This window comes from Schistocerca cancellata, chromosome 11 (assembly GCF_023864275.1).
Source record: "Schistocerca cancellata isolate TAMUIC-IGC-003103 chromosome 11, iqSchCanc2.1, whole genome shotgun sequence".
NCBI classification, from domain to species: Eukaryota; Metazoa; Arthropoda; class Insecta; order Orthoptera; family Acrididae; genus Schistocerca; species Schistocerca cancellata.
The window spans coordinates 10,502,560-10,516,894 of record NC_064636.1 but is presented as its reverse complement, the minus strand read 5'-3'; the positions used below and the strand labels follow the sequence as shown (position 1 = coordinate 10,516,894).

At 40.7% G+C, this 14,335-nt stretch overlaps 1 protein-coding gene across 2 annotated transcripts in view; it reads left to right on the top strand.

Annotated features, from left to right (window-relative positions):
* Positions 1-11,692, top strand: part of LOC126108722 (uncharacterized) — a 40,487-nt gene extending 28,795 nt beyond the window's left edge. For both annotated transcript variants that reach the window (XM_049914053.1, XM_049914052.1), the window contains exon 2: positions 11,417-11,692. The gene's annotated coding sequence lies outside the window, so the exon portion shown is untranslated. The remainder of the gene's footprint in view (positions 1-11,416) is intronic.
* Positions 11,693-14,335: the final 2,643 nt, after the last annotated feature.

The following is a 14,335-nucleotide window of genomic DNA, read 5'->3' as shown; positions in this document are numbered from 1 at the left end:
GAGTTTCCCAACTCTATTATGTCAGAAATAGTGGCTTGCCAAACGTAAGGAGCTTACTGTGTTTCTCATTTTGAAGAATGTGTTTCCCTGTGGTCCTTTAGGGACATTATGCACAAATTTCAACAAAACTGAAGATGTTAGAGTTGTTACCCTATCCCACTTATGGAATGCTCGTAATGAAATTCTGTCGTCCTTTCCATTTGCAACACAATTGAAGGGGATTGTCATGTGAGAGATAGGTGGCATAAGGCATACCATTACATTCGACACTGCACCAACTTCAGCCGTGAAATAGATGTGTTTGCAGTAGATTCTGCAGAATTAAGACTGGTGCTGAAAAACAGGCTTATCTCAATCGGTGTAAAGAAAGACTCGAAAAATTTGACAGAACAGATGGAAAATCTGTGTACGACTCTGTAAGCAGAGATGAGATATGCGTGTTGTACGCTGCAGTCGAAAATTTAGGCGCACTGAGATGAACTGAATATTACTAATTTGATTCGTTCGCAAAGCAGTTCTGAGAAAATGATTGTCTTTTCCTTTGGTTAAACTTATACATTGTGACCTTTGCTTTAAAAGATTGAGGAACAGTTAATGCCAAATGGTATACAACAAATTGTTTGCCATAAGTCATCACTAAAATTGGGGAAAAAATGGAAATGTCGTGTCATTCTTCATTGTGTCACACATCACGCCAAACGATTGCAGATTTGATGGATGAAAAGACTATTGGATTAATGTCTCGATGTCTATATTCACTTGACTTATCACCTAATGATTTTTTTTTTGCTCCTTAAGACAAATAAAAATTGTGTGGGCAGTGATTTTCAGCGCCTCAGAACGATGACCTGCTGAATGCTTCTGAAACTGTATTACTGAGACAAAAATAAATAAATAAATTTGAAAGGTGGCCCTTGAATCTCCGAACGGAGTACAAGAAGTACAAGGCGTGTACATTCCTGGACAATCAGGAAATCTGTGTGAAACCCAAGAATTATTTCACTTGTGAATTTTTTTTTAGAATTTTGGAAATTTTTCATTGTTTCAGTTTTCAGTTAAACTTTTGTAATTTTGACTTGTAAGAACTGATACTCTAAGAATTTTTCTGTAGCCCGCTACTGCAGAATATTACTGCAGCAGTAAAATGTAAATAAGTGAAGAACACCAAAATAAAACTTACGCTGTAAAGAAAACGCACCATTAACAACAAAAAAACACAGTGCACACACAAACGTCTCTCGACAGCAAAATTGTTTTGGACGCTTTAGGACGAGGACTTCGTGACAACAAACTGCTTCTGATAAGTGTGACATCACAACTGTTCACATATCTAACAGGGTGTGGAAAAATATTGGGGATGGTGGACTGAGAAGTGTTACTTTCAAAGTAAATTTCCTTTTACACAATACGAGTTATGTAGATGTGAAAATATGTGACGAATTTCTTAAATTCCGCATGTGTTTGACTCTCATTCAATATTTGACAATTCGAGAGTCGACCACTTAGAAAAATTCTGGGCCCAGAAAAGAAGCCATTTATGCAATTATTTAGAATTTTATTAGCACATTTGAGTTTGCTGTATCTTAAAGGCTAACACGTGCTACAAAAAGACAGAGCTTAAAGATTAGTTTTTCATATTTATCTTAGTTCTTTCATAGATTACGAATTATGCAGTAAAAATGGCAAAAAGTATAATTATCCCTTAAAAAGGGGGTGGGGGGGGGGGGGGAAGAGGGGAGTACTACTTCAGTTCTTGAGCAGTTTCACAGATAATTGGCTTTTCTGAAAAGTTGAAATGCTTGACGGAACACACATTCAGCCAGGTAATGTATGAAATCTTCAGTGCACAGCAATGAAATTTATAAGTGTGCTTGTCAGAATATTCAGGTGCTGCAATTTAAGCATTTGGAGGAAAACAAGAAAAACAGTGTTGATGACCAGTATTATACAGGGTGTCCCATTTATCTTGACCACCCTAAATAACTTTGTTCAGATGCAAATTACAAAATGTTTAAAGCAAATGTTCCTTAGCGATCCGAGGGACATCGATCGTCACGATTTCCTTAATTGTAGCTTTGTTTTTTACAAAGATATGAACAGCGGTATGACTTTTTTAAATGGAACCCGGTATATTTTATTCGGTAATTCATTTCCTCTTCTAAAGACCTATTCAAAAATGTATCACAGTGTACCATTTGCTGAAACACAACGTTATTAATTACATAACACGAGATCGACTTTGATCCCGGGATCACAAACTTGTCCACTTGCTGGAGTTGTCATAAAACAAATGAAAAGCAAGTAAAAACGTAACACAAAATTGACTTTGACTCTCCTGTACCATTGCCCAGGAGTAGAACATTCAAAGGTGCACAAAGTGGTGACCCTGGACACCGATTCACTGGTGGACTCATTGAATGAAAGAATTATTTACTGCTTCCAGTGTCGCCTGCTCGAGAGAATTACAGGCACTACGATACGTTCCCGCACGTCCTCTGGAGTTGTCGGAATATTGCGACAGACGACATCTTTAATGCATCCCCAAAGAGAAGAGTCCGGAGGATTTAAATCGGGAGACCTAGCAGGCCGAGTAACTGTTGCTCCTCGATCGATCCACCTGGCGGGATACCTTCAGTTCAGAACACGACGTGCACGCGAGGATATCCACCGTGTCGATACCACGTAATTATTCTGGTTCTTAGCGGCACTTGATCTAGAAGAGGAGGAAGAATTTGTCTGAAGAAGTTGGCACGCTGTGCCGTTTAGACCACCATTGATGAAATAAGAGCCAATAATTGTAGTACCGAGTATCCCACACCAGACGTTAACTCTCCATTGACGCTGATGTTCCACCTGTCTGAGCCATCGTGGGTTGTCGCTGGGCCGATAGTGCGTGTTCCTCGTATTGACCTGTCCTTTGTTTGAGAAGGAACATTCGTCAGTAAATAGAAGTAGTACGGGTTGGCAAGGATTTGCTGCTGTGCACACTGACAGAACTGTACGCGATTCTGGAAATAGTTCCCGCGCAATTCTTAATGTAGGTGTATTTGGTAAGGGTGCAACTGGTGACTTGTAAGAATAAGATGTACACTGGTTCTAGGAATGCCAATCTCACGTTCGAGCTGTCGTGTGCTCACGTGTGGATTCGTAGCAACATAAGCGAGAACAGTAACTTCGGCAGCTTCGTCTGTACGAGTCTACGACGATTGCATTGTCGTGGGTTGAAACTTCCCATTTCCGAAGCGTCGCAACGGGACGAGAAAACATCTGTCGGGAAGGTGGGTTCTTACCAGGATATCACTCTCTGTACAGTTCCGCTGCCTGCGTAGCATTTCACCTACCTTCAACAACAACAACAACAACAACAACAACAATAAAACAAACGTTATGTCGATGCAGTTTGCAGGAAGGACAGCCTTTACTGTGTGGCTACTCTACACGACAGTATTTAAAAGGACTACACTGCTGTACTAAATGTACCCGTACATAAGAAAACAGTATTGCAATTACTGTTCTGCTGACTTACATCCCCTATAGGTGAGTAGCATTTCTACCTTCTCTTTGTCGGTGTACATTCTACTCCCACAACTCTTCAACTGACAATGGTTGACGGAATGACAGGTGTGCATTCTATGTACGTTTTTACATTTGTCCTCTTTCAATGTCAGCACGTGGATATGTTCCATTACCCCCAGTACCTGCACTAAGCGCTGGGAGTGTCAACGTCAGTGTTGTGCTACGTAATTAATAATGTTGTGTTTCAGTGAATGGTACACTGTGATACATTTTTGAATAGGTCTTTAGGAGAGGAAATGAATTGCTGAATAAAAAAATACGGGGTGCCATTTAAAAAAGTCATACCGCTGTTCATATCTTTGTAGAAAACAAAGCTACAACGGAGGCAATCGTGCTGATTGATGCCGCCGCCCCCCCCCCCCCCCCCCCTGACGGCTAAAGGACATTTGCTTGAAACATTTTGTAATTTGCATCTGAACAAACACTTATTTAGGGTGGTGAAGATAAATGGGACACCCTGTTCGTAAAAGCTTATCTTTTCTTGTAGCTATATTGTATGTATATTGATTTAAACCATTAACTTTTCCTATTTATATGTTCGCACTACTTAAGTGATCTTCCTGTTGGCTGACAGCATCACATACCCTGTGCTCTGAATATTCTCTGCCATTGGCTGATAAAATCACATTACACAAGCTACGATTGGCCGACGAAAACCCATCTCGTAGTGTGATCTCGATTTCAGTGCTTCGGAAGTTGTTGTGCTGTATTTGGTGAAATTCACGTTTGTACTTTCACAGTACAAAAATATGCAGTGTACGTGTTGCCGCACATCAGAAATCTTTCCAAAACGTGGTGTTGTTGTAGTGGGTTAAGTTTTCTAAAGACCCAGAAAATTCTCTGCTGGTGTACAAAACTTTTACCATTCGAAGAGTTGATATGTTTTACAGCTTCGAAGGAAAGTATATCATCACTTAACATGGAAAAAATGTACTTTCAACCTGGGTTGTAATGTATTTTCACTTGGGAAAAAGTGTCTGCATGTACACTCTGTAGTGACTATTCGTGGAATAACTTTTAAAATGTGTGCTTTTTGAAAAAAAATTACACTACAAATTTAAATTTTATTAAAATTTTTTTTTTCTAATGTTAACCTTTACGGTATTTGTGTGTCATAGGAAAGGGGATTCTGGGTGTGTGGCTCATTTAGGAAATTGCGGCCGGTAAATCTTTCGGGCTATAAAACCATTGTCCACAACCTGATACCCCAAAGGTTTACCAACAGCTATGTCATCCAGTTGTGAGAACCTTCATTCTGTCACCAATTATGAAAGCTTTTACAGCAGTTTCAAAAATGGTCATTTCCTGTTTTTGGGCTCATTTATGACAACTTTACAACTTCATAATTCAAAAACAAATTTACACATCTCAGTAAAATTTCATATTTTTTCAAGTGTACACCAGTAGTAAAACTGTGCCCAATTAAAAAAAAAAAAAAAAGATACGCGATGCTGAAAATGGTCTGTTTCCGTGTTGATTTGACGTGGAATGACCCGAGAATTAAATTAATTTATTTAGGACAACCGTATATTTGTAAATATTTAGATTTTGTAAATTTGATGTACGTTCGTGCTTTGCAATGGAATTTAAAGAAGGGCCTTTGCATACCATCACTTTTTATGGTTGTGTACTTTGTTCGGTAGAAGACAACCCCTGTAGGATCTCTTCATCAGTAAATCCATTTTCCCTAAACAAGAAGTCAATATAAGTAAAAATTATTGAAAGAATAAAGCAATTTCATTAAGTTTTTGATACACAAAGCAAAATCAGTAAATCCTTGTATCCTATTCAAATAAATTCAGTGTTAATATTGTGGCACTTAACTCTGTTACTGAGGTTTTTTTTATTATTATTTGTTGTTTCTTTGGTGTACTACCCCTTGATGATCGTATCACTACAGTTGTAAACATCCAAACTACTAAGCTTAGCAGACCCCTAACACTTTATATTAGGATGTTGTTGTTATTATTAATAAATCTAATTATGATGGAGGTAACACCTGTATGTTGCCCCAAGCTACCCTTAAGTTACCTGCCAGAATCTTTTTCAAATTCATCCAGTTGTTTTCGAAATTAATGTGTTTAGACAGACAGACATGACAATTTTAGATTAGTCTTCAAACTACAATCCCTGTTTTTAGCTGTGATCATATTTTGAAGAATTAAAGCACATATGTTGCACCAAGCTATTCTCAAGTTCCATCTTGATAATTTGTCTAGTAGATTCGGAGATTAGCATTTTCAGACAGACAGAGAGACATGACAGTTTTACAGTTTACACGAGTGATTACAAACAGCTGTAACTACTTAATTCCTTCCGATGTATCGATAAGAATTACAGAAAATTTAAAAGAAAGTTCAAAACAATTTTTGTACTTACTTTATAGGTGTTCTGTACTACGTCCCTGAATCACGCAGATATGACATTTAACAATAGGTCATTACCCATTCCACACTGTACGTCCCTCAGTGAGTCACGATGATGTTCAGATGCACACAAATACTTTTCTCCACACCGTGTTCAAATGTCGTGTCGGTTAATCTCACCACTTGTACACAAAGTTACCTTGTCTCCAAAAATGAGACGTCTGATATTGCCATAGTGTAATTTGTACGTTATGAAATTTGAATTACCTACAGTTACCCTGTTTACTTCATTTTCAGAAATACCAAACCTCCATTTGTGGCATGTGCTGCTGCTTACTGACCTCGTAAGTTGATTTCCTTGGACTGTGTTCAGATGCAAGGCCATTTCTTTTCATGTTTTGTGCCAATAGGTGTAATTGGCCAGTACTTTTCCGTCTGCTCACTCATCCCATTCCTTAGACAGTACCGATGCTGTCTGTGAATGTCAGCATCCGTAGGTCCTCGATTGTATCGCTGACAAAATCTTAACTGCACTGTAATGGCAGAAGGAGAATTATGTGAAACGCATTGGCAATTGCGAATGTGGACAACTGTAAGCTGTGTAATGGAATGCCGATAAAAATTTATGTCGGACCGGGACTTGAACTTGGATTCCTCATTTATTGCGAGTGGTCGTCTTGCTATTAGGCTATCCGTGCGCACTTCACAGCTGGACCCAAACTTCCATACATCGTCAAGCGTGTGTGTCTACAATCTGCACTCGTACATCAGTTATGTACATTCCCATACAGGAGAGAGATTGTAATTGAAAGCCATTTGCCCAGTGTCGGTGGATAAATAAGATATTGCTGACACCGTACTTGCATGTACTGTATATCTACACGGTAATGTGATGTTTCCGTTACTACACTTTCGGTCAAATCTGTGAATGGGGAATGTAGGAAACGTGTATTGAATGCAATACCTACATTATTAAATGTACAAAATAAGCCACCACAACTGTAACTGAAGGGAAAATAACACTGGTCTGATATAAAACATCAAAAGTAATAAAACTTCATTCAACGCAAAAGATAAAAACCAATTTCACAGTTGTCACTACATCACAGCCACAGACACAGAGAATGCTAAAGACATTAGCTTTTGAAGCAACAGTAATTATATGTACAAAAATATTTGTGTATTAGAAAGTAGAGCGAAGCGTAAGGAAGTGCAAATCGGTAGACTACGTACAAAATTGTTACGTTTTGAGGAAAGTGCCTATTACGATAAGAACAGACAGCGACAGAAGTATACGCTTCTCGTCAACAAAATACGTGTTTATATTCTCTCGCTGTCAGCAGAGTAAGCTGCAGTTGTACACAATTTGAAAGTATTTCTTCACGAATAAGTTGCAGTTCGTGTCACCGAATGTGTGAAATCGGCCATTCTTACATTTATTTCGCTGCTTTACGTGTGTCTCGATAATTTACTAATGCTGGGAATGCAAAAATACAACACCGATTTTGTAAGTTAACTGTAGAGTTAATTAAAAAGCGAGCGTTACCCTTGCGGCTTTCTCACCACCGTGGGCAGTGGTGTCGTTCCAACTGTCAGGTGGTAACGATTTCAACAGTAGTGAGAGTCACAGCTGTATACGTCTGTATTTAAGTACCTACTGCCGTTGCTGAAGGGAGATTCCTCGATGTGCACTTTTTAGACGATTGCTTGCTGTTTTAAAAGATGATTTATTCACTGCACAAATTCACAATGATGTTTGTACCGAAAACGACAACTGAGAGGAAGTTTGCACTCACTCGAAATAAGTCACAAAGTGTATTGGCGCAGTACCACATCTGTGGAAAGCGTCATCCCGTATACCTGTAAGGTGGTATCTGCGAGGGAGTGTACAGTGTGTAAACCTGCCGCCACGTGCATGGGGGCTTAATTAAAATAAAATGCAAATAATTTTAGTAGCTGTATGTCCGATTACGCAAGTCTCGTAAACGGCTGGCCCTGACTAGTATAAGTACGCAATCTGACTGCATAGAACAACAACAAAGAATGAAATGAAAATTTTCATTAACACAATTAATTAATTAAGTCCCCAGCAACTATAAAACCAACGCCACAACAAAGCACAAGTGTAGCTGTTCTGTGTGTGGTAGTATGACTCAACGCACATCTGGCACGGTTCTTCTTCAACAAGACAAGAATTTTTAAATACCAATTATACTGACGTGATAAAAGAAAATTAGAAATACTATAATTGCGTAAGGAAAGCAGAATTACACTCTAATACAAGAACACAAGCCAGATGCTTTGTTGACTGAACCTGTAATGATGCATTATTTGCGATACACAAATAATAAAAGAACATAGCGTGGCATCTGCGAGGGAGTGTACAGTGTGTAAACCTACCGCCCATATACCTGTAAGGTGGTATCTGCGAGAGAGTGTACAGTGTGTAAACCTGCCGCCCATATACCTGTAAGGTGGTATCTGCGAGGGAGTGTACAGTGTGTAAACCTGCCGCCTGTATACGGCTCGGTGTCGTGACGCGCGACGCGTGTCTCGTACGAGTACACGATCGCCAGAGGTGGGAAACTTTCGGACGACGGGTAGCAGACTCGGCCGACATGGATACGTCGGACTGGCAGCAGTGGTACGGAGTAGTTGTTTTAATTCGAAATGACTAAATATCTCGAAAAATATGTGCTGTACGAAAAATATGTTCTCGGTGAAAAATTAAAATTAGTAAAGAGGACGTCTGTCCGTGCTACAGCTGGCCATCCCTGACTGCACTTCGTGCGTGGGAGGAGGCGACTTCGTATTTTTAAATGGGAAACCCCCTCCCCATTTTTATTGCATATTCGGATTCTGTTCCGAAAGAAATGTACAGTTTACTCGAACCGTTGTTGTATTTGTGGTAGATGGTGCTGTAATCTACAAATATTGTGTTTTTGAAAATTAAAAGATGGTCTAGGTTGCAAAGGCACATTTATTACAAGGTTTTTGAAATACTGAGCGTGCTTCTTTTTACAATTGAGAAAAGACACATTTGATTCTAGATCTAATTTACAACATAAATGTAAACCTTCGATTCGTAATGGTCGATACTGACGATCGAACATTACTCGAGTTTTCCAAATGTAATTGTACGATACAAATAATGTGGCTAGAAATTGATATTCCCGGCAGACGAGATGCTTCTGCGGAATTCTAGATTTCGGTGGCCACCCTCGGACCCCGCCCTCGGCGTGACCGATTTCGGTGCTCGTTTCCGTCCGACCGCCGTACGTTTCACAGTGGCCGCTACGTGGTCACCGGCAGAATAGAAATCGCACAGATCGTAACAAATTAGAATGTCTGTGAAGCGTCAGTGAGAGGTGCTGCAGCTGCCACGGGCGGATACTCGTCGCAGTAGGGCGGCCCCAGTGGTGGGCGGCGGGGGTCACGCCGGTGTCGGGCACTCTGACGGGAACAGAAGGCGATTTCGTCTGCATCGCCGCTTCTGGATCACACTAAATATAGTTTCTAACTGGACAATGACAGAGCGAAACATATTGTCTTGTACAATCAAATTTGCAACACTGAAGTAAATATCAACCGTTAAAACACAAAATTTACATTTACTTTGGAAATTAAATATAGAATCAAATGTGTCAGTTCTTAATTGCAAAAGTAAACTTATTTGATATTTGTCGATTACAGTGCCATCTATCCTGAAAGGAAAACGATGTTTTGAGTAAACCGTACATATTTCTTGGCACAGAATGAATGCCGCCCTCAAAATTTAACCACGTAATTGATTATTAGTTTTTATGACGAGTGCGTCGTGTGAAGCTCACGACTATTTCTACTGTCTCAGACTAGTGAAAGACCTTACCGAGATCCCGAGAAAGCTCTGGTCCTACATAAAATCACTTAGTGGATCGAAGGTCTCTTTCAATCACTCGTCCAGTCTGTTATGACGATAGGGGAAGGCAGAAGGGTAGCTGAAGTTTTAAATTCTGGTTTAAAAAAATCATTCTCTCGGGAAGATCAGATAGGTGTGCCACCGTTTGACTCCCGTACGGAGGAGGTGGAAACGAGCACCCTCGGCATCGGTGAGTGACTGCAGGAGTTGAAAACAAAGAAGTCAGCAGGTCCGCACGGAATCCCGGTTCGACTTTGCAGAGTGTGCTATTCCACATTGGCCCCTTACTTAGCTCGCATTTGTCACGAATCTCTCAGCCAGTGCAATGTCCCAATCGACTGTGGGTGACTGTCGTATACGAGAAGCGGAGAAGAACAGACGTGCGAAGTTACGAACCGGTACCCGTATCTTCGATTTGCTGTAGAATTACTGTGGATATTCAAAGTTAGAGTTTAATAAATTTCCCTAAGACGGAAAAGCTGGTATCCACACGTCGACACGGATTTAGAAAGCTTCACTCGTGCGAAACTCGATTCGCCCATTTCTCGCGCGATATCCTGTGACCCGCAGGGGTAGGGCGATGAGCAGATTTTGCATTCCTAGTTTTTCAGAAAGCATTTGACACAGAGCCTACCACAGACTGTTAACAAAGATCAGAGCGTATGGAACGTGTTGTCGTATACATGAGAGGCTCGATGACTCTTTTAAGCTGTACAACCCGGTACTCTGTTCCAGGTGACGCGCGTTCGTCACAGACCAAAGTATCGTCGGGAACGCCGCAGGAGAGTGCGATAGGACCACTCTCGCTCTGAATATACGTGAATAATCTGCCGGTGGGACGAGCAGCAATCGACGACCGTTCGCCAGCCCTGAGGTACGGAAAAGTATCGTCACAGACTGACTGTAGAACGGCACGGGGTGATTTGGATCGAATTTCTATTTGGCGTGATGACTGGGAGCGTGTTCTAAATGTCGTAAAATGTAAGCTAGTGAAGATGAGTATGAAATACACTCTTGTAATGCTTGGTCGCATTAACGGCGTGCTGCTCGACACAGTCACATCGGTTAAATATCTCACGCCGGATAGTGATACAGATAGAATGAACAGGTCAGGGGAGGCAGAGGGTCGAATTTGGAAAATCGTAGGAAAGTGTAGCTCACCTATAAAGGAGAATGCACACAGAACACTCGTGCGACCCACTCTCGAATACTGGTCGAGTGTTTGGAAACCCTAACTAAAGAGACACTGAAACGGTTCAGAGGTTACCGGTACATTCAGTCGACAAACAGGTATTAAAGAAATGCTGTGTGAACTCGGATCGGAATCACTCGATGCGAGGTGGTGCTCTTTTTGCAGAACTTCGTCAATAAAGTTTTGAGAACGGGCATTTGAGACTGACTGCAGTACGATCCTACCACCACTGACATACAGGTTGTGTAAGAACTGCAAAGACAGCCGTGTGTGTGTGTGTGTGTGTGTGTGTGTGTGTGTGTAGCTGTACATGTAGATATCTTATACGTGAGAATGTTTAACCATTTCCTATTATGACAGTGTGCTCTTTTATTTTCATTTCAGGATACCAGTTGGACCCAATCGAGTTTAAAACTGTGACAAAACACGGGAGAAGACCACTATCTACAACTGCCAAACAGTTTGGTCCGTGGGCTGATGTGGAGAAAGTAAAAACTTGGAAGTGTTTCACGTTGTGCCTCTCGAAAAGTGGGTAACAACTTTTCCTTCGGAAGAAAAGAGCCTGGAGCTAGACGTACGGATCAAATTTTGAGGAAAATGTAAAATTGATAAAAAATTGTAAACTGTATAAATTTTAATTTACAGTCGTCAGAATAAAGTACTGATATAATGAACAAACTGTTACTTACAATGTGTAGTTCAGAGTCGTATAAACCCTACTTTATTTTGTCTGCAATACATTTCACTTCGCTGCCTCAAACAACTTGACGGAGACGAGGCGACACCCAATCGACTTAAAGTGCCGTGTTGTGCAGTACGGAACACTGCAGAACGGCCTCTGCGTCTGCCCCGTCTGTCGTCAATTGTATTCTGTTTGCTAGCACTGGGGAGTGGGACTTACACACATTCTTCATTCCCGTTTAGGACGACACGGAAAAGCACACTTTGACGTGAGCTATCTGTCTCAGTTTGTTATAAACGTTCTCACTGTGTGCTGAACCTTCCTGTTTAGAAGTAAAACCCAGTGTATTCAAATTGCAGTTGACATTGTACATTAAAAGAAAAAAAATTTTTTTTTCCCTTCCTGTCTGTTTTGAAACTTTTTGCACACTTTGGCAAGGAGTGTGACGAATTCAGAGACTTACCGTGTGCTCTCTTGTCAGGGCCAGTGAAACCACAAAGACGTGTGGGAGAAAATCTGTGTGAGTGAAATGTCTCGACCGAGTCATTACCGTAATAGGAATTACCGAGCCAACTGAAATTCGTTTCTTTATAGACACTGCTTCTCTAAAGTGTATTGATGACAAGTTATGAACGGTGCTTGTAATGACAATTACAGGGAATTACTTACAAATTGCTTTATACTGTATATACGAAAAGGCTATGATTTGAAGAAAGGACCACAGCTCTTCTCTCGGACTAATCTGCTGCTGCTATTTCAAACAAACCAGTTATGCAACTCCAGAAAGTACACCATCCATTATCGCTCTTCTGTCAAAACCTGTTTAATATGAACACTGGAGCTAAGCACAATTTGCATCTCTTAATCCAAATACTGAGATAAATTGTGGCACTGCCTAATTGAAGTGTTTTTCTTGTCAGTTTAAGGTTTCCCTCTCCCCCCCCTCCTCTCTTTCTCTCTCTCTCTCTCTCTCTCTCTCTCTCTCTCTCTCTCTCTCCCCCTCCTCACCCCTCCCCCTTCTTCTTCTTCTTCTTCTTCTTTTTTTAAAATATGTATATATAAAAAAAATCCAGTCACTGTAGTGACACTCTCGAAGTAGTCCCTTGTGTAACCAAGGAAAGGCTCGACTTCTTTACATTCTGCAGCTGTTATTGGAACAAAGGAGATAACCTCTACTTCTTTCATTTTGCAGACATATATTTCCTCAAATGGGTGTGCAGATCATTAGAGTGAACCGTGAATTAGAGGAGAACACAACTCTTTTCGTACTACATATGCCTCGAAGGTTCGACACGAACCGTCTTATCTTCTGTTTTCATTCTCGGAGAGTGCAGTTGGTCTCTTACGGTCATGACACCAAAACATAGAAGGCCCTGCCCACAGGAGGTGTAGCTGTTTGTCGTAATACCTTGACGTTTTCTCATATTCCACAACTCCCATCCAATATCTGCATGTATGAAAACAAACAACTGTGCACAGTGTGTGTGCCGCAACATACTCCCTACTTGACATTATTCTGTCATGATCGTCTTCCCTTGTACTACACGAGGAATGTGAAATCTCATTTGCCTAAATTACATGTAAAACTTCATAATAAGGTACAGTTTTCCCTTGTTTGTGAATACTTGGGGATTTTCAGTTTCCTCTCACGTCCAACAGCAACCTACTGTACATTTGCAGGAGAGTATACAACTCCGTTGTGAACTGTAGGCATCAGTGCACGGTGAACACCGGACAGTGCTCTATTTACGAGGCCCTCGCCTTCCTTAGCCTGGACTCCCAACCGTTGTGCTACACAGAGTTATAAGTGGCACATAAGAATCCTAGCATTGAGTGTGGTTTGAACCCCCAAGCATTTGGTTTCGTGTGCGGCACTTTGCCGTCGTGCCCCCCTGCATAGTGTATTTGGTAATATTACCACCACCACCACCACCACCACCACCACCACCACCATTAATTCGTTCTTAAAGAGGAGTGATGTTTTCTCTCTTTCTTTCTTTTTTCTTGCTGAAAACCTCCCATATATTTGAAGTATTTCTTCTTTCTCTCTTCTGTTCACCCTTTTCTTGTTTTCTTCTCTTTGGGCATTTGCTGAAATTTCTGTTTCCTGATGTTTTCTCTGTATTTTTCTCTGTCTGATCAATTTCTGTGGAGATGTTCAATTTCTTGAGGTCTTCTACGATTTTCATTACCCAGTTGGTTTTCACTGTATTGATTGTCACTATGTTAAAAATCTTATACAATATCTGTTTTCATTCATCCTCTGTGTGTGTCCGTGTCGGAAGATCTTCGCTCTTCTTTTTGCGAAGACATTTGTAATCGTCTCCATCTGTTCTTACAGTTCTTTTCTGGATCCTCTGTTCTGAACCGGGCCGTAGATCTTTGTCGCTATTTCCCTCTCTTGTTTTGCCGTATCCTCGATTTTCGTTCTTCCCTTGCTACTGTTGTTTCTGAGCATACTAGACCTCTTGTCGGGTTACTGTATTATAGTGTCTTAATTTCACATTGGTGGAAATATTTCTTTTGTTCTAATGGTTCCATGTAAGTCTGTATGCCTTTTGTAGTGTTGTGATCCTTTCTTTATCGAACATAGAGCTCAGTCCTTTTTAATGTATAATCTC